This window comes from Balaenoptera physalus (assembly GCF_965194825.1).
Source record: "Balaenoptera physalus genome assembly, chromosome: 9".
Lineage (NCBI taxonomy): Eukaryota > Metazoa > Chordata > Mammalia > Artiodactyla > Balaenopteridae > Balaenoptera > Balaenoptera physalus.
Window position 1 is genome coordinate 3,163,489 of NC_138888.1, and position 25,227 is coordinate 3,188,715.

A 25,227-nucleotide genomic window follows, 5' to 3' on the forward strand; every position below is an offset into this window, starting at 1 on the left:
GCACGCGGGAGACGCGCGCCCACGACCCCGGCGAGCGGGGCTCGGGGGGGGGCACCCGCCCTGCGGTCCTCCGTAACCCCGCGCCGCGCCCTGGGCTTCGGGAGCGGAGAGCGCGCCGGCTTGTGCAGCCAAGGGTGCGCACAGGGAGGTGACCCCCTCGGCCCCAGCCACTGCCCTGCGCCACGTGGCCGCTCCCCTCCCTGTGGCTACGGTCCCGGCCGCCGCGCAGTGGCCCAGGCCGCGTCCGCGTCCCGGCTCTCCATGGTGCTGGGGCCGAGCGCAGCTCCATTCTGCGTTTTGCGTTCCAGCGGGGGCAGAGAAGAACCCCGGGGCTGGAGGAGCAAGAGAGCGCAGGCCCTGGGTCTCTTAAGGATGGTCGTTTGGGGTCCTCCCACCCGCCCCTAGGCGAGGGGGCATGTTCCCGCGTGGGCGACACCCTGCCCACCCAGTGGTCCCCGCGCGCGGGCGTCCATCCATTCACTGCGGCTCCTGGAGCCGAGCGGCGGCCCCAAGACTCAAGCCGAATCTATGAATGGGAAGAGGGAAGAGAAGCAACGTCTGTTTCCACTCCCTGCTTCCCCGCCCCCTCCGCGCCTCCCTCCCGGCCGAGCGAGTCCGGCGCGAAGTGACAGGGGCAGGGGCGGGGGCACCGCGGGGGCTGCGGCGGAGGGGTCGAGTCTGGCTGGAGACAGCGCTATTTATAAACTCCGGAGCTCCAGGATAAAGAGGGCAGAGCGGAGTCCCCTCCTCCTCGAGCCCCGGAGCCTCGCCGCGCCCCTCCCCAGCGACTTTGATTTCATGACTCCCCCTCCCCCCCCCCCCCACCCCCGGGCGGGCTGGCAGGTGCGGGGGTGGCAGCCGTCTCCGCCCGAGCAGCTTTGCCAAAGGTCCGGCTGCTGACGTCGGAGCGCCCGCTCCTGTCAATGAACGGCAGCGGCAGCCTGGGGACTGTCTGGCAACGAGGCTACAGACGTCATCGCCTCCTGTTGGACGCGGGGGGGGGAGGGGGGGTGTCCGAGCAGCAGCTCCGGCTTAAAGGAAAACTCTCCAAGTTCCAGGCAGCCAGGGAGAGTCGTTCCCGAGAGCACATGCGCCCCAAAGCCCGGTGCGCGCGGGCACACAGGCTGGCACACTCACGCGCACACACTCAAACACACACGCACACTCGCACTTAGGTGCTCTGTAGGTGTGTGGGTCCAAAGTTGCGGCCGCGGGACGATGAGCTGAAATGGACCGGTCTTCCTTGGCGCCTAGAGCGCTCAGCGCGGCTTTCCCGGAGACCCCCAGATGGACACGGGGGGAAGAGGAATGCCACGCGCCGCTCAGAGTTGTCGGCTCCTTTTCAGGGGACAGCAGCGCGAACGGCAGCCTGCCCCACGCCTCTGGAATATGCCTGCCCAGTGCAGCAGAAGCGAGTGTTCTCGGAGAGGTCGTGAACTTGGGCCACCTGGGCTCGCGGGCAACTTGTTGTGCGCAGTTCTCAATGGAGCCCTGGACCCACGGGGCTCCGGGCCCGCCCGCTTTTTCCTTTTTGCTTTGCTTTTTCTCTCTTGTTTCAGTGTGTGAACTTGAAGCCGAAAGCAGATAGGCGCTTCGCATACTTTGGTGGTAAGTGGACTGTTCCTTTTACCTATTGTTTAACCCTTGAGAGTCCAGAAAAACTCAGATCCAACCTTTCTCCTACATTTAAAAAAAGTTACCATCGTTTCCCTTCATCCTTTTTGGCAATAAGAAAGTGAGAGTGTGTGTGTGTGTGTGTGTGTGTGTGTGTGTGTGTGTGTGTTGTTTGGGGACATGACTGTTTTGGAAGAGCGGTGATGAGTGGAGGTGAGAAAAAAGAGACCCGAGTGGATAAAACCAGAAGACTCAGGGGTGGCAGAGGAGGTGAGAGGGAGGGCAGCCAAGTCCAGCGCCTGAGCGATCGCCTCCGGCTACTGCTTCTTGGACTGAGTTTCCCAGCTCCAAGTTCCCTGCAAGGCTGCCCTCCAGCTGCAAACAGCCGCCTCTGCAAGGCTAGACCCAAAGGGGCCTAGGGAGGAGGCCCCCACCCTCCTGCCTCCTTTCTGGGCCTCCTTCCTCAGTTCTGAGTGGGGATGAGACCCCTCCCCTCCCCTTTCTGCCTCTGGCCTCTGTTGCCTCTCTCCTTGGGCCTCCCTCCACCTCCCCCAGCCCCTTTTGCAAAAGCTCAAAGGATGTCACAGAGGAGGAGGGGGTCCTGTGCCCCTAGCACCTGAAGCCATCACTATATTGCATCCTGCAGCATTTTGTTTTCTTCATTCTACCCAATTTTCCTTGCAATCCATTGAAAATATTCCCTCCCAAACACCACAAACACCCTCCCCCCTCCCAACACATCCCTTCCCAGGACATCAGTCCTTTATAGACAGGGCCAGAAGTCCTGATACACAGCACCCACCCTAGCCCCCTCCTAAATTAGAAAGAAATCAGCTGAGTGCCCAAAGAGCCTCTCCTCCCTGGTTTTTTGGTCTCTTTTTCCCTCTGGGCTTGCTTACCCTTCTAGTGGAAAGAAAAAGAGGAAGGAGGAAGGAGAGAGGGAGAGAGGGAGAGGGAGAGAGAGGGAGAGAGAGAGAGCAGAGAGCCCCCTAGACGGAGGGCTGCTGCTGAGCTGATCGTAGGCTCTCTGCGCCGCCTGGCCGCCTGGCTCCTGCTTCCCCAAAGTGCCTTCCCTCCTTCAGCAGCAATTCCTCTCTATCCATCTCCCTCCCTGGCCTCTCCTCCCCACCCCTTTCGCCCGTCTCTCTCCCCTCCACCTAACCCCACCTTCACTCTCCTCTCCGAGGGGGGAGGCTGGGGGTGCGGAAAGAACACCCCAAAGCCCCAGCCCCGGCAGAGATGTCGAAGAAACGCAAAGCCCTGGAGGGTGGAGGAGGTGGAGGAGAGTCCGGGCTCCCAGAGGAGGAACCCACTGCCTGCTTTGAGGGCGGCAGCGAGGAGGAAGGTAGGGAGAGGAGGGGTGGAGGAGAGGAACGGAGCCTGCAGGGAAGGTCTGGGAGTTGACATGCTCTGCAGGAATGCTCCAGCCAGCCCTCGGCAGCTCCCTATGTCAAGGCAACTTGAGTAGACTTTTTCCCCCACAGATGGGATTTTACATGTGCCTCCAGGAAATTGGGGGGTGGGGGAGTGGGAATGTGCTGATTAGGCTGACATTGAAGACCCAAATTTGGGTGAACTTGAAACTCTGTGGGGAGAAGGGGAGGATGGGGTGGGGTGGGAGAGGAGGCTGGAAGAGGCTGGGCATGGATTGGGGATTGCTGGCCATTTCCCGTCCTCTGACTGCCTTGCTGTCACATACATGGGGGCGTCGAGCTGTCCTATGGTTTTGTGGCCTGTACTGACGTCTGTGCAGGACGCCTGAGCCCGGAGGGTGGGGTGCTGGTGCTGTCCCCCTCATGTGTGTTGCTGGCAAGGGCCATCAGGAGGGCTGCTGCTTCTCCCAGGCTTCTCCAGTCCAGGGATGCTCAGGGTTGCGTCATGTTGAATCCTCTTCTGCTCAGGCAGCCCTCTGCATCCTCCCGAAGTTGGAGGTGAGGTCTGAGGCAGATCTAATGGTGGACGGTGATCTCAAGGGGAGATGCCGTGCTACAAGCGTCTGGGGACTCCTTTGCCTAGAATCATACCAACGAAAAAGTGAAGATGGGAAATTTCCTATGGAAGCAAAAGTAATACTTGGATATCTGATTGCCACATAAAAGAAACCCAGCCAGACACCTTTTATTTCACTTACAGTATTCTGAATTGGGTTCCAAGTAGGCCCAAATGAACCAGTCAAGTTTTTTTCTGGACTGTAGTTTAAACACAAAGGAAATATGAACCAGATGCAAATGTTTTGTTATCGGTTAAGCTGTGGAAGGGGAGGTGAAAGGGCCTGTGGGGCAATGGTCTGAACCCAGGCAGGGAGAGGAGCTGTGTTTTGGGGTTGCTCTTCTTTTCAGAGGGGAGCCCTGTGGCCTGGTCGGTGGCAGGGGCAGGTCGGAACACCGGGGGGACTGGGTGTGTACCTCCAAAATGGAGTCCATGGCTTTTCTCCTTTGACGTCATAAGAAATACAAAGTCACCAAAGTCCTTCCTGCTCATAAAACATGAATCTCTGTGTCCCCTTGCAACCCTTTGCATGGCTTGTGTGCGTTTTAAAGCACAGGGTTTGCTTTTGGCTCTCCCTGGGCAGTGGGGTTTAATAGAAGCAGGTGAGAGCAATGTTGACCGCTCACCTCAGAAGAGGTTGTATTTCAGCATCTGCCCATGTTCTGACTTTCTTTGCTCATTTGTGATCTTAGAGCAAAAGTTAGTATAGCTCTTCAATTAATTTTACTGAAAAAAAAGGCATTTGGTAAGAAATTCAAATATGGCAATGATTCTATCTGAATGGTATTTTGGAATTTTTCCATCTTTGGGGAGAATAATTCGGTATCACCATGGGTGTCTGACAAATTCATCGGCTCTATACTCAGCATTCAGTTTTGACCCGAGGTTACTCTCAAAGGTGCATACTATGTTCTTTTGGTTAAGCAACTAGTGAAGTCTATGGGAACTGACATGATTAGCATGGTAAATAACAACCTGGATACATTTTATGCCATTTTCTAATAATTAGTGAATGCATGGCTGCCATTTATAAAAAGCAATAAGAATTGTATTTTAACAAACATTTATCGTACTTTTGGTGGAAATGTGTGGTATTAGAATTTAAAAAGCTATGTTCTGGAGGTCCTGTACTAACAGTAGTAACAAAATTCCCACATTCCCTAGTGTGATAGGACCCGGCCGAGAATATTTTGTAAGTCATAACAGGCAATAGTAAGTACCTGTATCTATGTTATTCAGAGATTACCATAATTTTGAAGTGACTTATTGTACAGATTGGTTTTGTTAGAGCTTAAAAATGTCTACTGATTTTACTGTATCCTTTGCATTTGGCAAATAAAAATGCTACTAGATAATTGCCTATGAATATGTAACTGTAGAAACCATTAAGTGTGTGAATACTCAAGTACCATAGGATTGTGAATGCATTTCCTTGGAAAATGGTAGTCATGGCACTCACCAAACGTGATGGAAACACATCTCTACGTATATGGGAGGCTGTATGGCTGTGGGTACTTTGACCATGGAAGATGGGGAGGCCAGGTGTAAACCAGTGTTTGAGTGACGGGTGGTTATGCACCTGCAACAAAATATACAAGGACACTTACACATGCTTAAGGACCTGGATCTTATCACCTCTCCAACTCAAGGCTGTGTCTTTCCTTTTAGTCTCTCAGCCAAACTTGACAATATGCGCACACTGAAGAGAAAAGCATTTACGTCAGTCTCGCTGACCTTGTGTAGCAGAAGGGGTTTCTTTTGAGTTCCAGCAACTTGGAAGGCCGATGTGTTTGTTCATTTCAACCACTGAAAGCACATTATAGCATCTATTAGATCAAGGCAATTGGAAATTAAGTTTCATTGGGAGTCATTGATTTTAAGACCGTCTGTCAGCAGGTTGGCTTGGTCTAAAGTTTTAAACAGCCAACAAGCATGCAGGCTGCCTGGAGAGAGTGGAGTGAAGAACAGAAACCACTGCTCCTATGCATGCCCTCACCTGCCACCAATCTGCGCCCCTGTCACGAGGCTAGGTGTCCGCTCAGGCCCTAGGTGGCTCTTTCCTGTAACGGCTCCTGTTTTGTTAATCGTTTCTCTTCAGGAGATTCCTTATGAGATGAAGGTAAGATGGTGAACGGGTTGTCGTGAACACACATGGATGGTTTCCTTTTTGACTTATTTGTTCAGCTAGGGCAAGGGGAAAGTGAAGTGCCCTGTCCTAGTTTGGCTGAACGTTTATTTGGAAGTCCGTTGAAGTTATCTGACGTGTGTGCGTATGTGTAAAATCACCATCAGAATCAGGGTGTGGTCCTCTTGTGGGCCCCAGTTGGCTCTGTGTCCAACGTGTGTTCAGACTCTACTGATGGGAGATATTTGCATAAAATGTTAAACATAGAAAGATTTTGTCTTTACAACTTAGAGAGATCTGGTGTGCAAATGGACAATGCCGGCCACAATTTTTGCTTTGCTTTGCATCTACTGTCTTTCATGGCTTTGAACTTAGACGTGAGAGTATGTTACAGCATTCATCTGGCTGTGGAGGTGATGGGTATGTATGTCGAAGACCATGTGGGAAGAGGCTCTGATGGAAACACTGAATAATTATAATTATTGATCTTATCCCATAAGAAGATACTTCTATGTTTTCATTCTCTTCACATTGCCTTCATATGGGTCCCTTTTCAAGGAATTGTTATTTACTTAGATACTTTGGTCTAATCACATGATGTTGCATTAGCTCCTCTACACTGAAATATAACATTAAAGCCTACTTTCCAACACTTACCCTCTAGTTAGAAACCTGTTCTCTCAGCCCCTGTGGGCTCTTAGTAGGCTCTCGGAAACCCATTTCTGTTCTCCCCCTTCCCCACCCACACCCTAACTGTTCTGTATTGTTTTGTCTTCTGGTTTTAATTCTCATTTCTTTTAAGATGATTTTTGGATATAAAATGATGTCAAATGTTTATTATTACATTCAGTTAATCTCATGAGTGTTTTAAAAATAAGTAGTTTCTATCTTTGATGAGCTTGGTTTAGATCCTATCCAGCCCAGTTCTTCTGGTTTCCTGTCACTCTGGGGTGTGAAGTCACCCAAAAGGGGCCTCTGCAGTGAAGGAGTTTAGGGGAGGTTTGAACAGAACCCTTGACCTACTCATGTTTTACACTCCTCAGATTTCTTGAGCCACAGGGAAACTGTCTATGGGTAGCTATTCCTTCATCTGACGAGTTAATGACTGAAGTAAACGTTGGTTTCTTAAAATCATGTTCCTCTTTGACATCACACTGGCTTCTGGGTTTTGTGGCTTCCCTGTATTATTCACAGGCCATTGGCTTTGGGGGCATCTGGAAACAGGGGCAGGGGAAGTATTAGCAACTCTGTACCTCTAAAACCAGTTAAAGCTGAACATCTAGATTGTTAACTGCCCTACGTTTACATGACCCCCTAAAACCAGTTGAAATGATTTTTTCCTAACAGATTAATTGTTTTAGAATAGTTGATCAGTTTTTTAATTATTATAAAAAAATCTCTTAAAGGGTTATTTATAATCATTAATATGAAAGAGTGGCCTTGACCCCTGGAAGAAAATCTTGACCCCTAAAGAAAATCTCACAAGCGCACATTCCACAGAAGCTTGATGGTGAAGAGCGTTACAGTTCAGAGATTTTTCAGTTCTCACCTTAGTTTCTCTGGCTCCCACCAGAAAGGCCATTTTGCTCTCCAGTGCACCAAAGATGGTTGGCGGGGAGAGGAGAGTTTGGGGGAAAAGAAGGACCAGAATACAGAGTAGCATTCAGGGGTGGGTCCTCGCACGTGGACCAGAAAGGAAGTCCCATTAGTCTAAAAAGACATGCCTGTTGCCGGTTTCCTCATCTGTAACATCAGAAGGTTGAATCAGATGACCTGGATGGTGAAATTTGTAAGACTTTGAATAGAATTGCGTGAAAAAGCAGGTAAACCATAACCGACTCCAAACTAAATGGTAACTCGCAAAGGAAGTAGATAAACAGCAGTTCTTGCTGACGTGAAAGGCTGGGGAAGTCACTTAACATCTGCACAATTTGGACAGGCTGGTGGCCAGGGGCAATGCTTTCTCTCCATTCTTTCCAGAACTACCAGACACTCTGAGCGTGGTGGGGTGTTAACTGAGGGTACCTTCTGATCTATGGTTTAGAAGCAACTCTTTACGTTGAAAGCAGTTTTGTTTATACTCTGATTTGCTAGCCCCTTCCCTGCCCCCGACAAACACCCACCTTCCCCCTTCCCACCAGTGCAGAGACAGGATTGCAAATAAACAGAGGTGAGAGCTCTGTGGAGATGTTTCCTTCAAGTGCTTCCATAACGGGACTTAACCGTGCAAATGGAATCTTGGCTTCTTAGGTGAGCTGAAGTTATCTTCACTTTGTTGGTTGGAGGAGCATTGTTAATATAAGAACTGCTCAACTGTGACATGAGATTCTTGTTGAAAGCTCTTTAACTTTCTGTTCTCTTCCTTGATGAATACAATGTGGCAATCACAATGATCAACATCATCATATTATATATATATACACACACACACATATATTATACACACACACATATACACACATGCACATGGTAAAAAGTGTAAATATCAGAGCAGGACTTACAGAAAAGATGCAAAGTATGTCCCCCTCCAACCCCATTCACCTTTCCCAAAGGTCACCAACATTACAAGGTTCTTATGACACCAACCAGAAATGTTCTGTGTGTATACAATCGTCCCTCAGGATCCTCAAGGGATTGGTTCCAGGACCCACTGTGGATACAAAAACCCAAGGATGCTCAAGTCCCATGGTCAGCCCTCCCCATCTTTGGTTCTGCATATGCAGATTTACCCAACTGTGGATCGTGTAGCACTATATGTACTTATTGAAAAAAAACCTGTGTAGCAGTGAACTTGTGCAGTTGCTCAAGGGTCGACTGTGCAGGAGTGCATACGTGATATCCCCTTCTTACACAGACACAAACATCCTCCACGTACTTTTCTCCTGTACCTTTCTTTATTCACTTACTTATGTATTGGAAATTTACCAGCATATATAGATCTGCTTGATTTTTATTGTCTGTATAGTATTCCATGGCACAATGTAACATAACTGATAATTCTTATGGAATTAATGTTTTTATACATAATGCTGTAATAAGCAACCACGCAGTATTTTTTTGAGCACGTGTACAAATCTATCTGTTGGTGAATTTCCAGATACAGAAGTTGAATCAAAAAGGTGACAACAATTGAAACTCCACCAAAGGCCTATTTGCCCACACCTGCCCCAATTTTCTTTTGCAGTGATCTACTATCACTATGGACACTACACTTTGGGGACCTAAAAATGGAGTGATTAGCAAATATAAGCAAGCTCCTCAAATCAGTGGGATAGAATATTTGAAGTCTGAGCAGTACTAGATGTAAGGCAACCGTAGCACCATGCACTTTAGGATTTAAGGGACAGTTTTTCTTCTCCAACTCTCTGCTTAGAGCAGATGTGGATACGATATTGTGTTCTGTCCATGTCAGTTACTATAAATAGGCACAGGTTTGTGATTTTGCTATAAATTTATGTAATAACAGAGACAGAATTATGTCATTTAAAATATGCATTATTATAAAATAGGACATGAATACACCTTCTGGGGAGCCCATGAAAATTATGATTGGTATAAGTATTACTCTTAAATTCTCACATAACTGTAATGATATGTCTGGGTTTTGTGACTTTTATACATTTTATATACTTAGATTCTTAAATATTGACAGAATATAAACTCACAAAGGGCAGAGGGGAATGTCTTAACTGGTATGTTAAGACATTGAGCTTCATCTAGAACTGATAATTCCTGTCTTGGTCACTGTTTTATCCCTGCCCCTAATACAATGCCTGGTACATATTCCGCAGTCAATAATTTCTTCTTGAGTGAAATGACCAATATTTCTGTAACTAAGACATCTTAAAGTATTGAGTATTCCATTTAACAGTGACCACGATAATTCTACTTGTAACTGGATAGAGATAAGAAGGAATATTTATATTGAGATGTAAAAATCTTTCATTTGTGAAAGAACACTGGCTTTGAGATTAAGCATGCACAGATGATTAAAACATAGCATCACGTATCTACAAAAATAGTTTTCCTTAGGACTAAATTGATTTTAAGGTATTAGTGCCTGGTCCTCATGTGAGAGGACAGTAGGCTCATCTTCCCTTCTCCCACTTTTTATTTTGAAAAGTTTTCCATCTACAGAAAAGCTGCAGGATGTGTACAGTGCGTGCTGAGGTCCTCTTCACCTAAATCACCAATGTGACAATGTGATACAGAATCTGACTCCATTTCTGATGGTTGGCTGCTGACAGCTTTCAGATCCCACCACCCAGCTTCCTGTCTGCTCCAAACCTGGGCAGGCTGATGCGACAGCCCACGTGGTCCTTCCATTGGTGCCCGTGGGAACTCAGTCCACACGAGCCCTAACTCCTACATGAGAATCTCCCAGAACCACCTGTAACCGCAGTGAAACCTGCACCTGTTGGCTCTCAAGCCATTTTCAGACATGCTTGGGAGTCTGCACTGCTCCCCTTAGCAGAGCCTCGTTATGAGAGCAATAAACTTTTCCACACCCTCTTGGTGCATGTGTGGGATCACCAGTCTCGACATTCGAACCAAATTTTGGGTTGAGGTGGGTCCGTCTCACTCCCAAGTGACTGGGACAAACGTTTGGCTATGTTTTCTCCTCTTCCTTCCCCTCCTCCTCTTCTTTCTCTCACAACGATTATTATTTTTGGCTGAACCACTTGAGAGTTATTTGTAGACATTATGATGATCTAGAGAGTTCAGATTTATTTTCTAAGAGCAAGACATTCTCCTAAATGACCGCAATCCAGCAACCACACCAAGAACACTTAATGTTGATATAATATTATCTAGTGGGAGCACATGTTCAAATTTCCCCAATAATAGCCCATTTTTTCCCCTCAATCTAGGATCCAATTAAGAACCACACGTGGCATTTAGTTTTCACATTTCCTTTAATCTAGAAATGCTCCCTGATGTTGACATTTTTGAAGGGTCCAGGTCAATAATCTTTTAGAAAGTCCTTGTTTGGATTCATCTGATGTTCCCAAATGATCAGATTCAGGTTAAACATTTTGGACAAGGATACTATCCAGGTGACATTGGGTCACATCAGAGGACACATGATGTCAGCTGGTCCTGTCATTAGTGATGTTAAGCTTGATCACTTGGTTAAGGTTGTGTCTGCCAGACTTCTTTCTATATTGTAAAGAGAGGTAAAAACATATTCTGATAATTCACTACTTATGCCACGGCAAAAAGCTCTTTCTGAAAGTATAAAATGTTGAACACTCAAATCTGCAATACAAGTCAATTCGTAACTCTATAAATTTGGATTTTGCTTACATACCTATATATATATATTTTAAATGAACTATAACATTTTCAGAAAGTTCACTTTCTTAGGTGAACAGCTTAATTAATGTTAACATATATCCATACCCAGATGAAGATACAGGACATTTCCTGCATTCTAGAAAGCTCCTTGTGCTCTGTCCCAATAAAACCCCTACTCACTATTCTGAACTCTATTGCCATTAATTGGTTTTCCTTGCTTTGGGGATCACATATATGGAATCAGACAGCACATAGCCTTGTGTCTGGGTTCTTTTCTTCAACATTATGTCTGTGGGATTCACCTACGTTGTTACAGTTGTTTGTTCTTTTTGAGTGCTAAGTAATATTGTATTAATAGTCTACAATTTACTTGTCCTTTGTACTACTCATGGGTATTTGGGTTATTTCAATTTAGGGGTCATTACAAATAACACTGATATGAAACAACTTGTGTACATGCCTTTTGGTGGACATAAAACTCTTTTGTTTTAAATACATATCCTACACACTCATTTTTGTAATCATTTGTGGAATGTGCTTTATCAGTCATTGGAGCCCATCAATGAAGATGTATGGTTTTCTATAAACATGTCTGAATATTATAAACCTTGTATTCATGAGAAAAATCCCTGATGCATTCCAAGCCCTTTAACATGGCAACATTTGCAATCCAGATGTAGGATCTTGATAAATGAACTAGATCTTGTTCTTAATAGTAAAAGTCTGTACATAATTTTGATTCACAAATATTTGTTATTCTTCTCTACTGTGGATGTTGACTTCGATTCTTATTCATTTTTTAATATATTTTAAAATATTTATTTATTTGTCTTTGGTTGCGTTGGGTCTTCATTGCTGTGCACGGGCTTTCTCTAGTTGCGGCGAGCGGGGGTTACTCTTTTTTTGTGGTGCGCGGGCTTCTCATGGCGGTGGCTTCTCTTGTTGCAGAGCATGGGCTCCAGGTACGCGGGCTCAGTAGTTGCGGCACGCGGGCTCAGTAGTTGCAGCATGCGGGCTTCAGCAGTTGTGGCGCGCGGGCTCTAGAGCGCAGGCTCAGTAGTTGCTCCACGACATGTGGGATCTTCCTGGACCAGGGCTCGAATCCGTGTCCCATGCATAGGCAGGCGGATTCTTAACCACTGTGCCACCAGGGAAGCCCTGATTCTTATTCATTTAAGAAGTATATTGTGCTTGCTTTGCTGGCTCTGAAGGAGGAGGTACTGAGAAGGAAGGTGAAATACCCACCAGGTATAGAGTCTTGAGGTGAAGTTGCTCATAAGGAAGATCCTTTTACTTCTGTTTGGGGAAAGCTTACCCAACTTAGGAATCTCTACCTAGGAAGGTCCATAACTTCATTTCAAGAAGGAAAATATAATCAGGAGGCTCAGTTTTCTTTCCCAGGCTATCCTTGAGCACTGTCATGATGTTGATTTTTGCCTCTTTCCATTTTTCTGCATCAAGACAGTCACTTGCCTGTCTTATCTGGGGCTTCCCTGGGCTAACTGTGAAGGAGAAGGAAAAAGAGACAGATGTGACTTTATGCCACCCCCTGACCTGCAATAATAAAACCCATGTTTACATAACAGGTGCTGTAGCTGGTGGAGGACTTGCAATCATCCTAACATTTAGCTCCAGAATATCTCTCAGGAAGGGAACGATCTTGGTTTGGAAAAATGCTTTGGTGCACACCAACAGTAGAAGGTGAGACCCTGGGACCTCCTCAGGGGCAAGGGCTTTGGTTGCTCCAGCAAAAGGGAGAGTCCCTGAGTGTAAAGAAAACGAGAATGTGAGAGAGAACAGAAAAGAGGAGGCTGTGGGGGCCAACTCAGAGGAGGACCCCTACTAGTGGTGGGGTTGACAGGGAATCAGAACCCAGGAGTGACTGATGGTGACTGCGGGTTAATTTGGTAGGTGGTGCAGGCTGCGCTCCTCTGTGTGTCCTGAATTCTTTGATAAGCCTACCAACTTCTTCAACACCTCGTTTGTAAATGGAAACCAGTGCAGGGCCTGAGGCTCATGTCTGGGTTGACGTGGAGCAGACCTGAGTGTGTGGAAGTAGCAGCCAGACACAGGGGAGCCCATGGGGTCTTAAGTCCTAGAATATTTTTAGGGCTGTTGGTAGGGCTTTGAGTATCTCCAGCCTATAATACGCTATTCAGGGCAAATCTCTCAATCTCAAGCCCTGACTTTGAGCTGTATTTGGCCACATGTTCCCTCTAACTTGAAGTTAATTGGAACATTTTGGTTGTTGTTACAGCTTAGTCTCCTGTTCTTAATACAGCATCACCTCTGGCTTGACATCCAGCAAAAGATTGCAAGGCATTGTTAAAACCCTGGTTTCACTTAGACCCAGTGGATTTCGATGACCCAGTTTAAAATCACTGGGACTGGATAAAAACCAGCTGCCTATTGTAAGTGATTAAAATGATAACTAACACATATAAATAACAATAACTTGTAGAGCAGGAGGAGTTTCCTTTAACTTCATTATGAATGTCCAAAGTATATAGGGAAAAATAATTTGTTGTAACATACAAGAAAAATCCATTATCAACTGATAGCATGTTAATTTAATCCATCCCTCTCTCTGCTTAATATTAAGCTCTTTTCCTGCCCATTTCCTTTAGTTTTTGCTGTTCAGTCTCTCTGATTGTCAGACTTGAGGTCATTGTTATTTGATGGTCTCAAGTGCAAAAGAATCGCAAAGTGGAACTGAAATGTTGCAGTGACAGGATTTCATGAAATCCGTGAGAGTGATGTTGGGAACAGCTCCATTTCTGTGCTAAGTCATTGAACATGAGTTAGACTTTCATCTGAAGAAAGAAAACCAGCAAGGATTACTCAGCGTCCCCACTACGATATATTTCTATCCCATTCTGTTTTCTTTTGTCAAACATCTTCTGAGTAAGCGCTTGACCTGTGCTCTCTGCTGGCCACACAGGGTCCTGGAACCTTGGGTCACTGTGGGGATGTGATGTTTCACTCGTAGGACAAAAATGCTACCTGAGATTTTCTTATTGTGCTTACTTGTTTATAGTCTGCCTCTCCCTGTGAGAATGTGTTCTCCATAAAGACAGAAACCTCTTTGGCTATTTTTCCAGTTAGAGTAAAGCCCGGCAAATATTAAGTGCTCTGTAAATATTTGTTGAATAAATGTATGAATGAACAATGGAATTCCCTTTCTAGTAGAACTTTTCTGTAGACTTAGGATGCCCAGAAGGTAGTGTAGAAAAGGGCTAAGGGGGACTTTTAGAAGAGCCCCCTAGATGGGCTCTGTGCCCCCAGCTCTCCTGCTTCAGCCCATCTGTGCCGAGGTCCCTGTCAGTTACAAGTGGCAAAATCCAAAGAGAACAAATCTCAGGGGAAGCCGGTTTTCAGGGAGTCCCTGGGGGAGAGTCAAAGATGGAGCAGTGAGACCTCCAGCCTTGGACAGGGCTCCTTTGCCTGCAAGCCCATCCCCAAAGTAACAAGGCGAATGGCAGCTCCAGGTCAGACCTTAGGACCCCAGAGCAGAGAGGAAAAGAAAACCTTGACCTTGCTGGCCTGGCCCAAGTACCCCAAAGACAGAATTTCTCGTTCTGACAGACGGGGCAGAGTCCACTTCTAGAAGAAAGTATGTGCGTCAGACACAGCAACCCTACCCCTCCAACAAGTGCAGGCAGCCTATCACCGACCCTTCTCCTACAGGGAAGTCACCAGCTCTCCTTTTATTCTCTTGTAAAGTACTAACGCTCTCCTTGGGCATGAGCGTCTGTCACACTGTAGTCCTGAAGAGATGGCACTGAGATAATGGATGTGCCAATGCGTGGTCAACTAAAGGTAGCCACGCAAAGTGAAAGCCTTAACATCTTGTGTGCTTCTCCCACCCCTCCCCTTACAGGACCCTCCCATTCAGCTAAACTGATACTTACTTTCTAGGAGCGCTTATGAAGTTTCCTCTTCCCAGGACTCTGCTCACCACTCAGTCTCTCTTCGTAGAACCCTTCCGCATCCTTGGAGGCCCCTCGGAACATCTACCCTCTCCATGAAGCCATGGCCGTCTCCACGAGAAGGGTGGGGTGTCCTTCCTCCTGGGTCTGGGGCTCTGGGTGGCCTTAGGCGCTCACCACATTCTGTGTGGCATGAGGGTCATTTCCATAGTTCTGGAATCCCCATTGGCTTGAAAGATTCTAGAGAAAAGGGGCTGTTTCATATGCATTCATGTAGTCATTCCAATAAAAGTTATTACTCCATGCGTAAAAGTAGAGGAAAGAGATGAAGAAAGGAAACCACACATATTTGCCTTGATAAGAAGCTCTGCATTAATTATAGTGATAGTCTGTATATGGTGTGGGAAAGCAATTTTAAAATTACTACAAACTTTTTTTTTTAACATCTTTATTGGAGGATAATTGCTTTACAATGGTGTGTTAATTTCTGCTGTATAACAAAGTGAATCAGCTATACATGTACATATATCCCCATATCTCTTCCCTCTTGCATCTCCCTCCCTCCCACCCTCCCTATCCCACCCCTCTAGGTAGTCACAAAGCACCGAGCTGATCTCCCTGTGCTATGCGGCTGCTTCCCACTAACTATCTATTTTACGTTTGGTAGCGTATATATGTCCATGCCACTCTCTCACTTTGTCCCAGCTTACCCTTCCCCCTCCCCGTGTCCTCAAGTCCATTCTCTACGTCTGCATCTTTATTCCTATCCTGCCCCTAGGTTCTTCAGAACCATTTTTTTTAGATTCCATATATATGTGTTAGCATATGGTATTTGTTTTTCTCTTTCTGACTTACTTCACTCTGTATGACAGACACGCACATATAGTCACCTTATCTTTGATAAAGGAGGCAAGAATATACAATGGAGAAAAGACAGCCTCTTCAATAAGTGGTGCTGGGAAAACTGGACAGCTACATGTAAAAGAATGAAATTAGAACACTCCCTAACACCATACACAAAAAAACCCTCAAAACGGATTAAAGACCTAAATGTAAGGCCAGACACTATAGAACTCTTAGAGGAAAACATAGGCAGAACACTCTACGACATCAGTCACAGCAAGATCCTTTTTGACCCACCTCCTAGAGAAATGGAAATAAAAACAAAAATAAACAAATGGGGCCTAATGAAACTTAAAAGCTTTTGCACAGCAAAGGAAACCATAAATAAGACGAAAAGACAACCCTCAGAATGGGAGAAAATATTTGCAAATGAAGCAACTGACAAAGGATTAATCTCCAAAGTATACAAGCAGCTCATGCAGCTCAATATCAAAAAAACAAACAACCCAATCCAAAAATGGGCAGAAGACCTAAATAGACATTTCTCCAAAGAAGATAAAAAATTACTACAAACTTCTGTAGCATTATTCAATAATGTAGTAGACTGATTCAAGTTGTATTTTTCAGACAGTAGAAAGTATAAGGGTAAACCTTTTTCACTTCAATGACTGGTTTACAGGGTGGCTAATTCATAAGCAAAAATGCTTAAGTTTTGCTAAGAAATTCTGTAATGTTATTGAAGAAGGAAATTGCCCAGATATCCAAGAAGCTGAATTGTGATAAAGAAAAAAAAAAGAAACTTACCTGGAGAACTGTTCCTCTATTTATAAATTAAGACTAGTAATGCCCAGTCATTCCACATTTCTTTGGATATTTCTGTAAAGGTCCTGTCTTCACCCATCCTTGGATGGTGGTCTTGACAAGCTAATGATGTTGTTAGTCCATTTTTATCTTCCAGGGGCACCTTACTGTACCACATACATCTTTAGACTGCCAAGGACTGTTGGATGATTCTTCAGTATGTTTGTTTTTTAAAAAGACTTCAGGGTTTCCCTGGTGGCTCAGTGGTTAAGAATCCGCCTGCCAATGCAGGAGACACGGCTTCGAGCCCTGGTCCGGGAAGATCCCACATGCCGCAGAGCAACTAAGCCCGTGCGCCACAACTACTAAGCCTGTGCTCTAGAGCCCACGAGCCGCAACTACTGAGCCTGTGCACCTAGAGCCCGTGCTCCGCAACAAGAGAAGCCACTGCAATGAGAAGCCCACGCACCGCAATGAATAGTCCCTACTCGCCGCAACTAGAGAAAGCCCGCGCGCAGCAACGAAGACCCAATACAGCCAGAAAAAAAAAAAAAAAAGACTTCAAGCTTTTGTTAACATAATGTCCTTCTTAGTCAACTTCAACTAACCTCAATAAACCGTCCTTGTATCTTTCACTCACAAAACATACGCGGGGATCCTCAGAGCCCTCAATTCCATAACATTTTGGAATGGTCTCAACCAGTGTTTTTTGGATTGTGGGTAGCAACCTATTTGTGAGTCATGAAATCTATTTTTAGTAAACCCAAATTGTATTTCTAAAAACTGAATGGAATGGGGGGAAGGGGGGAGAGGATGGGAGGAGGGCGGAGGGGAAAGGATGGGGGAAGAGAGGGGAGGAAAAGGGGGGGTGGAGGGAAGGGGATAAGGGGGAAGACAAGGGGTGGAGAGCGTGAGGGTGAGTCCTGCAAGCGGCAATTATTATTTAGTGACTTGTGTGTGTGCTCATTTGGTCCTATTGTAAAAATAAATTTCATATTGGGAGTTGAAAAAGTAACAAAACCCTGGTCTAGACCACATTTTACAGATATCTTCATGACAACGGATAGCCACACCACCAGAATTTTTATGGCCCCTTGGTGAAAAATAATAAATAAATAATTTAAATGAATTCATGCAAATTTCTTTGGATTCAGGACCATCTGAAGAGGGCTCTGAACTGCCTGTGTTAACTGGAAGTGAAACCCATTAACATAGTGGCACCTACGGGGCCTCAGTCCCAGGTGGTTTATCACATCCCTGCTCTGGTAGCTGCAGTCGTCTCTCTGCTTTGCTGTCAGCTCACACTCCTGTGTGAGCCTTGCCTCCCCAGCCAGACTGGAGACATTGTCAAGTCATGATCAAGTCTTCATTCCAGCTATTCTTCCAGCAATGAGCACGGAGTAGCTGTTCAACAAGTGATTTTATGTTAGTGACTGAGAACCTGGAACACACCTGAGAAGTGGGTCCCCACGAAGAGGTGGAAGGTGAGAGGGAAGGAGAACAGGAGAACAGGGGAGAAGGTCCATATTTGGGAGCTCCTGTCGGGGCAGATCAGAAGGCAGTGCAGGGAGCCTGGGGCCAGCTTGGAGGAAACAGTGCGAGCCCCTCCGGGTCTTTGCTTTGCGGGGTGGCAATCCCCACCAGTAACTCGAATCCTTGTTTCCCAGTGACTCCACCTAGTGAGTAGAACAGAATGTGCTCCACCTTCCACGATAGAATGAAAGGCACGCTTTCCTTTCTAAAATCATTTTTCCGTTCTCGAAAACTTTTCATGCCTAATTCGCCATCTTGATGTGCTTGGGGAGTAATTATCTGTGTGTGCTTTTTTAAGTTAGGTTCTTCTAGGCTTGTGTGATAGAATGTACCTTTTCTCCTCACCCCCTCACAGGGGGTGGACTTAACCTCTGTTATTTATGCCTTGATTGCTACTTTGTCAAGTCTCACTTGTTGTTTTATACTTTAAAATGTTTAAAGTTAAATCAGAGTCAATGTGATGGGTACATATAGTTCTTTAGTTTTCTCCTTTCAGTGTGAAATCTTACTACTCTAGATTTGATAGGTAAAGAGGTAAAATAATGAGATAAATAAATAAAAGCTTTGTGTCTGCCTACATGCCAATTTGCAAAAATTAATGCCAAATTATCTCTGGAAACATCTGGAACAGCTGTGGCTGTTAGTATTGCTTCACCCCCCCAGGTCTGATGATTTAAACTTTCCATTTCTCTTTGTAAAAATTAGAGACAATAACTGACTATAGCTTTACTCCCCTTCCTCCCATCATCAGTAAAATATATGTAAAACTTTGTTCTTAATTGGTGAAACACCATTTACAATTTGGGTCTGAGTTGGGGTCAAGGGAGAGAGAAAAGAAAAGGAAAACTTCACAATCACATGTTTACTATGTGCAAAGCAGCAGAGAATTGCCATGAGTGATGGACCAGAGTTTATTTTCTCAGCCCTAAGGAATTTTCCATCTTTATGGAAGACAAGCCTGTGTTACAGGAGCCATTAAGTGAGCGACTTCATGGAAGTCATTCGAAGGGTTACAGAGGTTTCTGAGAGGGCGTGGTCCATTTCTCCCAGCCCTGGGTGAGTTGAATCATGGATGGCCTTGATGTGCTCACTGGGTAGTGAGGAACCATTCCTCGTGTTTAAGCACATTGGATCTTACAACCAGAGTCTATTTCTGTGCAATTTCTTTCTTTATTTAAAAGAGATTTCTTTTTTAACAACTTTCAGTAGATTCGATAAGGGGTCCAATGCATGTTCTGATAGTGTTTTCCTCAATGCGTTGTCTTTGCTGTAAATTTCAATCACTTATTCTTGAATAAAAACAAATGCACTGGTAAAAATTCAAAAGATACAAAAGTCATATAATGAAAAATGTCTTTTTTGTGTTACTTAGTACTGCTTCAAAGTTTTCTTCATATAGATATTGCCAGTTCCTCTAAGTTCATTCTTAGGTATGTTTATCCTTTTTTCTGAATTGCCCTTATAAATGTAATCATTTCTTGCACTAAATATTTTGGAGTAGTTCCTTATATATGGTGAATGCTATGGATATTTTTATAAACTGATTTTTAAATTTTGAAATAATCTTAAACTTACAGAAAAGTTTCAAGCCCAATAGGAAGATCTTTTATTCCCTGAACCATTACCCTGGGCAAGTTCTACAAACTAGGACATTCTCTTACATGAACACTGATACATCTCTACCTTCTAATCTTCCACTTCTTCATGTTTTGTCAGTTGTTCTAATAACGTCCTTAATAATGAAAGGATCGGGTCCAGAGCCACACATGGCATTTGTCACTTTGGTCTCCTTCAGTCTGGAGCAATTTCTCAGTCTTTCATGGACTTTCATGACCTTTGTGGTTTTGAAAATTATGAGCAAGTTATTTCGTAGCAAGTCTCTTGGGGGGGAAGAATGTCATAGAAATGATGCTGTGCTCTTCTTATGCACCTTAACAGGTGGCCCACGAATTGAATTTGTCCCATTAGTGAAGATGTCCACTTTGACCACTCAATCAACTGATTACAGGAGTGTCTTCCAATTTTCTCCATTGTAAGTTACATTTTCCCCCCTTGTGAGTTAGTAAGGAATTTGTGGGAAGGTACTTTGATACATGTAAATGTTCTTTTCCTTTTCAAACTTTCAGTTATTAATTTGCTGATTTACATAAGTTTGTTTTTTTACTAATAAGTTGTATGAGCTGTTTGTATATTTTGGAAATTAAGCCCTTGTCGGTCGCATCATTTGCAAATATTTTCTCACAGTCCGGAGGTTGTCTTTTCGTTTTGTTGATGGTTTCCTTTGCTGTGCAAAAGCTTGTAAGTTTGATTAGGTCCCATTTGTTTATTTTTGCTTTTATTTCTATTCCCTTGGGAGACTGACCTAAGAAAACAGGTACAATTTGTGGATTTACATGAGTTTGGACTCTTGCTTTCCTATTTTATTCAGTGGGTTACAATACATTACTACCACTGTTCATTTTGAAGCTCAAGTAGTCCCAGATTTGGCTGGTGGGAGCCCCTTCTAGGTGGCTTCTGTATCTTTTGACATATTTATCTCTACCTCAGTCTTGATCTCTATATCTATCTACGCAGAGAGACCAAGGGATGCACACATGTATAAACGCACTTACATCTGTATTTTTCCTATACCTGTCTATATTCAAAATATGGAGTTCATGCCAACATCTTCATTCCAATCCAGTGTCACAAGGTTCATTTTAAGTTTGTTCCTTTTCCATATTTGCATCTTTCTTCTCTGATAAAGGGAAGGAACCTGGCTATAGCTGCACCTGTGTGTTATTTGGTCAACTTCTCCTTGTGTAGCCAGTGCCCCATAACTGCAGCTGCCCCTCCCCTGTGTGGCGCTCTCCTCATCCATCCAGCCCTGACTCCCAGATCTTGGCACCACAACTTCCCCCCACCCTTGGCCTTGGCGAGGCTGCTTGTCTTGTCGCCCCCGTCTCATAGCTTTGGGACTGAATTGTTCAGGAAAGGAAAGGGTAGAGGAAGCAGAAGAGAAAGAGGAGGAGGGGCGAAGGACATTTGAATGCTGTCTTTGTACTCATCTACCTTACTGACTCCTTTATATTCGTCCTTCAGATTAGTTTTCCAAGTACCTCAGGTGGTCAGTTACAAGAAATGGTAATTTTACTTCCCCTTTCCAAACTGCATACCTCCTTCTTCTCATCTGATTGTACAGCTTAACACTTCCAGGAAGTCATTAACATGAACAATGATAAAGACGCTATGGGAACGCTACTTTCATTTCCCCACTTATCATAGTACTTACTGGCTCTTGGGTAGAGACAGGTAAATCCATCAGGGTGATCTTTCTTAAATGCAAACCTGATCACATCACACCCCTGTATCAAACCTTTAGACACACTGACAGATGAATAAAGAAGATGTGGTACATATATACAATGGAGTATTACTCAGCCATAAAAAAGAATGAAATAATGCTATTTGCAGCAATATGGATGGACCTGGACATTATATTAAGTGAAATAAGTCAGACAGAGAAAGAAAAATGTCATATGATATCACTTGTATGTGGAATGTAAAAAAAAATGATACAAATGAACTTATTTACAAAGCAGAAATAGACTCACAGATGTAGAAAACAAACTTATGGTTACCAAAGGGGAAGGGGGAGGGATAAATTAGGAGTTTGGGATTAACATATACATTCTAATATATATAAAATAGATAAACAACAAGGTCCTACTGTATAGCACAGGGAACTATACTCAATATCTTGTAATAACCTATAAGGGAAAAGAATCTAAAGAAGAATATATATATATGAATCATTTTGATGTACACCTGAAACTAACACAACATTGTTATTCAACTATATTTCAATAAAAATTTTAAAAAACAAAAAACCATTTAGACAGTTTCCTATTGATCTTAAAACTCCCAATGAGATCAGATGCGCTGCGTCTGCAGCCTTGCCTCTGGTCTTTTATTTTTTATTTTTATTTTAAGATATTTATTTATTTATGGCTGTGTCGGGTCTTACTTGTTGCACGCGGGATCTTTTGTTGTGGTGCGCGGGTTCCCGACCGGGGATCAAACCCGTGTCCCCTGCATTGGAAGGTGGATTCTTAACCACTGCCCCACTAGGGAAATCCCCCATCTTTTATCAATAGCTTTCTTTTTAGTAGCTTTCTTTTTAAAAGAGTGGACATTGAATACAGAATTTTTTTATCAAACTACTTTCTAGCTCCTATAGATATAATCGTATGATTTTTCACTTTTGATCTATTAATTATTTTCAGAACATTTTAAACTCCTCATTCGCAAGGAAGCTCCCGATTAGATACAACTGAGGTTTCCCATGTCATTTGGTCAGAATAGGTCACAAAGAATGCCATGGAACTGAGTATATTTCCTTCTCCTCCCTTCTCTCTCTCTCTCTGTCTCTCTCAGTCATGACAACTCACCATGGTTAACATCTTAGAGGTGCATGCCCGATTCTGCTCCTCCTTGACTGAAACATAATCAGTGTCTTATGTCTTTGGCCCATTTTCTAGAAATGCATTTGGGTCCGGGACTCCCACTGTGACAGTGGGTCACCGTGATGGGCCTTACTGAGCGGTTTGGCACGTTGATAAGGCTTTCTGCTTATGCTTCACCAGTGTGGATGACCCCACCCCGTGCAGCCCAATAGGTTTGGATCCAGCTGCCGTACAAAATACAACCATGGCTGTGCATTTGTTGTATTGAAACCTGACTTTATGCAGGTGCACCCTGTACCCCTCGCTAATATCGAGCTTCTTGGCGAGTCATCTTCGCTCGCCTGCTTCTCTGATACCTTCCTCAGAGCTGACACCCACTGTCCCTCCTCCATCGTTTCCACTGGGACAAGGACATTGCCGCAGATCAACTCCCTTGATTTCAACCTTTTGTGTCACTTTCCTATAATTTTTGAATGACTATCAACATCTTTTACCTGCATTGTCTCCTAATCTTGGATTTCTCTGTTGGATGCTGTAACTGCTAACCACCTGCACCAGCATTCCTGTATGTATATTTAATATTGACATCTACATTCCGTGTTTGAGAAAGGTTAGCAAGAGTATAATTTTGAGGAACGCTGTTGTGAAACCTAGGAGGAGACAGAGTTTGCGGGGAAAACAGCTACCCACCTACTCACACATTTAATGAAGCAGGGGAATCACGCCATCTCTGTACAAACGCATAAAAAAAAGATTAGAGCCTGGGAAGATAATTCCTGAGCAATCGCTGGGCTGTCTCTCAGGCAGTTGGAATCCATTCCGAGAATTAAAGATAGACATGTAGGGGACTTCCCTGGTGGCGCAGGGGTAAAGAACTCGCCTGCCAATGCAGGGGACACGGGTTCGAGCCCTGGTCCGGGAAGATCCCACATGCCGTGGAGCAACTAAGCCCGTGCTCCACAACTACTGAGCCTGTGCTCCAGAGCCCGCGAGCCACAACTCCTGAAGCCTGCGCGCCACAACTACTGAGCCCATGCTCCGCAGCAAGAGAAGCCACCACAATGAGAAACCCACGCAGTGCAATGAAGAGTAACCCCTGCTCGCCACCACTAGGGGAAGCCCGCGCACAGCAATGAAGACCCAACACAGCCAAAAATAAATAAATTAAATTAATTAATTAAAAAAAAAGATAGACCTGTTACATCCAGGAAAATGCCCCAGACATTTCTTTCTTCTGCCCTCCGTCTCACGTACAGATGTCATTTCTTAATTTAAATGACCTTTTTCCTCATATTTGTTTTAAACTTTTTTTCAGTCGTTTAGGAAAGAAGATTAGTAGTGATGGAGTTCAAAACTTATGGCAGCAAAATAATTTCTTTTCCTTTGTTTGAGTCAAGATTCCTTTTCTCTCAAATCCCGCAGCTTGTGACACAGCCGTCGGAGGGAGAGTCGAAGTCCAGAGCATCTGTGAGCGTCAGCCGGGCCCTCGGTGAATAGTGAGCACTTTATGGTCCTGACTGGGTCCCTCTGCTCGTTCAGTTCTGGAAACCATGGGGCCCATTTCGGTATCTCCTCTGAAGACTATAGAGGCTTTTACGGCGACTCTTTCGTGCACGGGCCTCATGCCTTTCTCCTCTTCTCCTTCCTCCTCATTCTCCACCATTTAGTCTTTCTCATCTATTTATTTTATTTTCTTTTGCTCTGTTGGTTGGGTGTATATTAGTAAGCTGTGTGAAATCCCTTTTGGCATAAAATCAGGAGAACATGAGTAACTCTAATAAAACAAATAGATACATTATTATGTAGCACCTGGCACACACTTTACCTAATGCCTGCACCGTGAGGCCAGGGACATGACTGTTTTTTATCCTCCCATCTTCCCCTGGCTACAATGCCTTGCAAAATCGTACCAAAGACTTAATAAATGTCTGGTGAATTGTAGAGAATTGTTTCTGAGTCCATGTGGCAAAGCAGGGGACTTTCTTCCGGGTGACGGCAGAAAAAGTGAGTGGGATTCCAATACCAGTTATGTTTGAGCATCTTCAGTGTGTTGGCCTGTGTGTGGTGGGGGGAGCACTGCGCCAGCCCCCGGGGGCCCAAAGCCCCGTGGTGTCCCAGACACAGGGAAGTATGCAGACGGCAACGGGAAACACAGCGAGGGCACAAAATGCAAAGGAGAGGATGGCCGGGGCGGGGGCGGGTGATGTTGACTCCCACGGGTCTCCCGCCTCCGTCTGAATGCCGTCTCTGTGGAACACACAGGAAACCAGGGTCCACAGCCGAGTGAAAATAACCCACAGCGATGCTGGTCTCTCAAGCCTCCACGCTGAAGCACACGGAAGAGGTAACTGTTCTGCTCTTCCTGCAGATGGTGTACTTCCCCAGCCCCTACCTCTTCCCCGCCCGGTGCTCATCTGGTTCTGAGAAGTGAGGTGTCGTTGAAGTTCAAATGTCTTAGATCTCTTGGAAGATAAAGACCCATCTTTGTGGTTCTCTGGTCTGGTGGACTAAGACGTGATGTCGGTGTTTAACCATGTTTTCGGAGGACCTCTGTCTCCCTAAACTCACATATCCGATGGCACGAAGCAGGGTTGGTGAGTCGTAACAGATAACATGGTTTCCTGAACACTTGGTGTAGTTAAGGCCAAGC

At 44.9% G+C, this 25,227-nt stretch overlaps 1 long non-coding RNA gene across 1 annotated transcript; it reads left to right on the forward strand.

Annotated features, from left to right (window-relative positions):
* The first annotated feature begins 1,024 nt into the window (after positions 1–1,024).
* On the forward strand, positions 1,025–24,523 carry LOC309667322. Its single transcript, XR_014267705.1, has 2 exons — positions 1,025–1,608; positions 24,000–24,523. It is a non-coding gene; the product is annotated as an uncharacterized lncRNA (long non-coding RNA).
* The last annotated feature ends 704 nt before the right edge of the window (positions 24,524–25,227 follow it).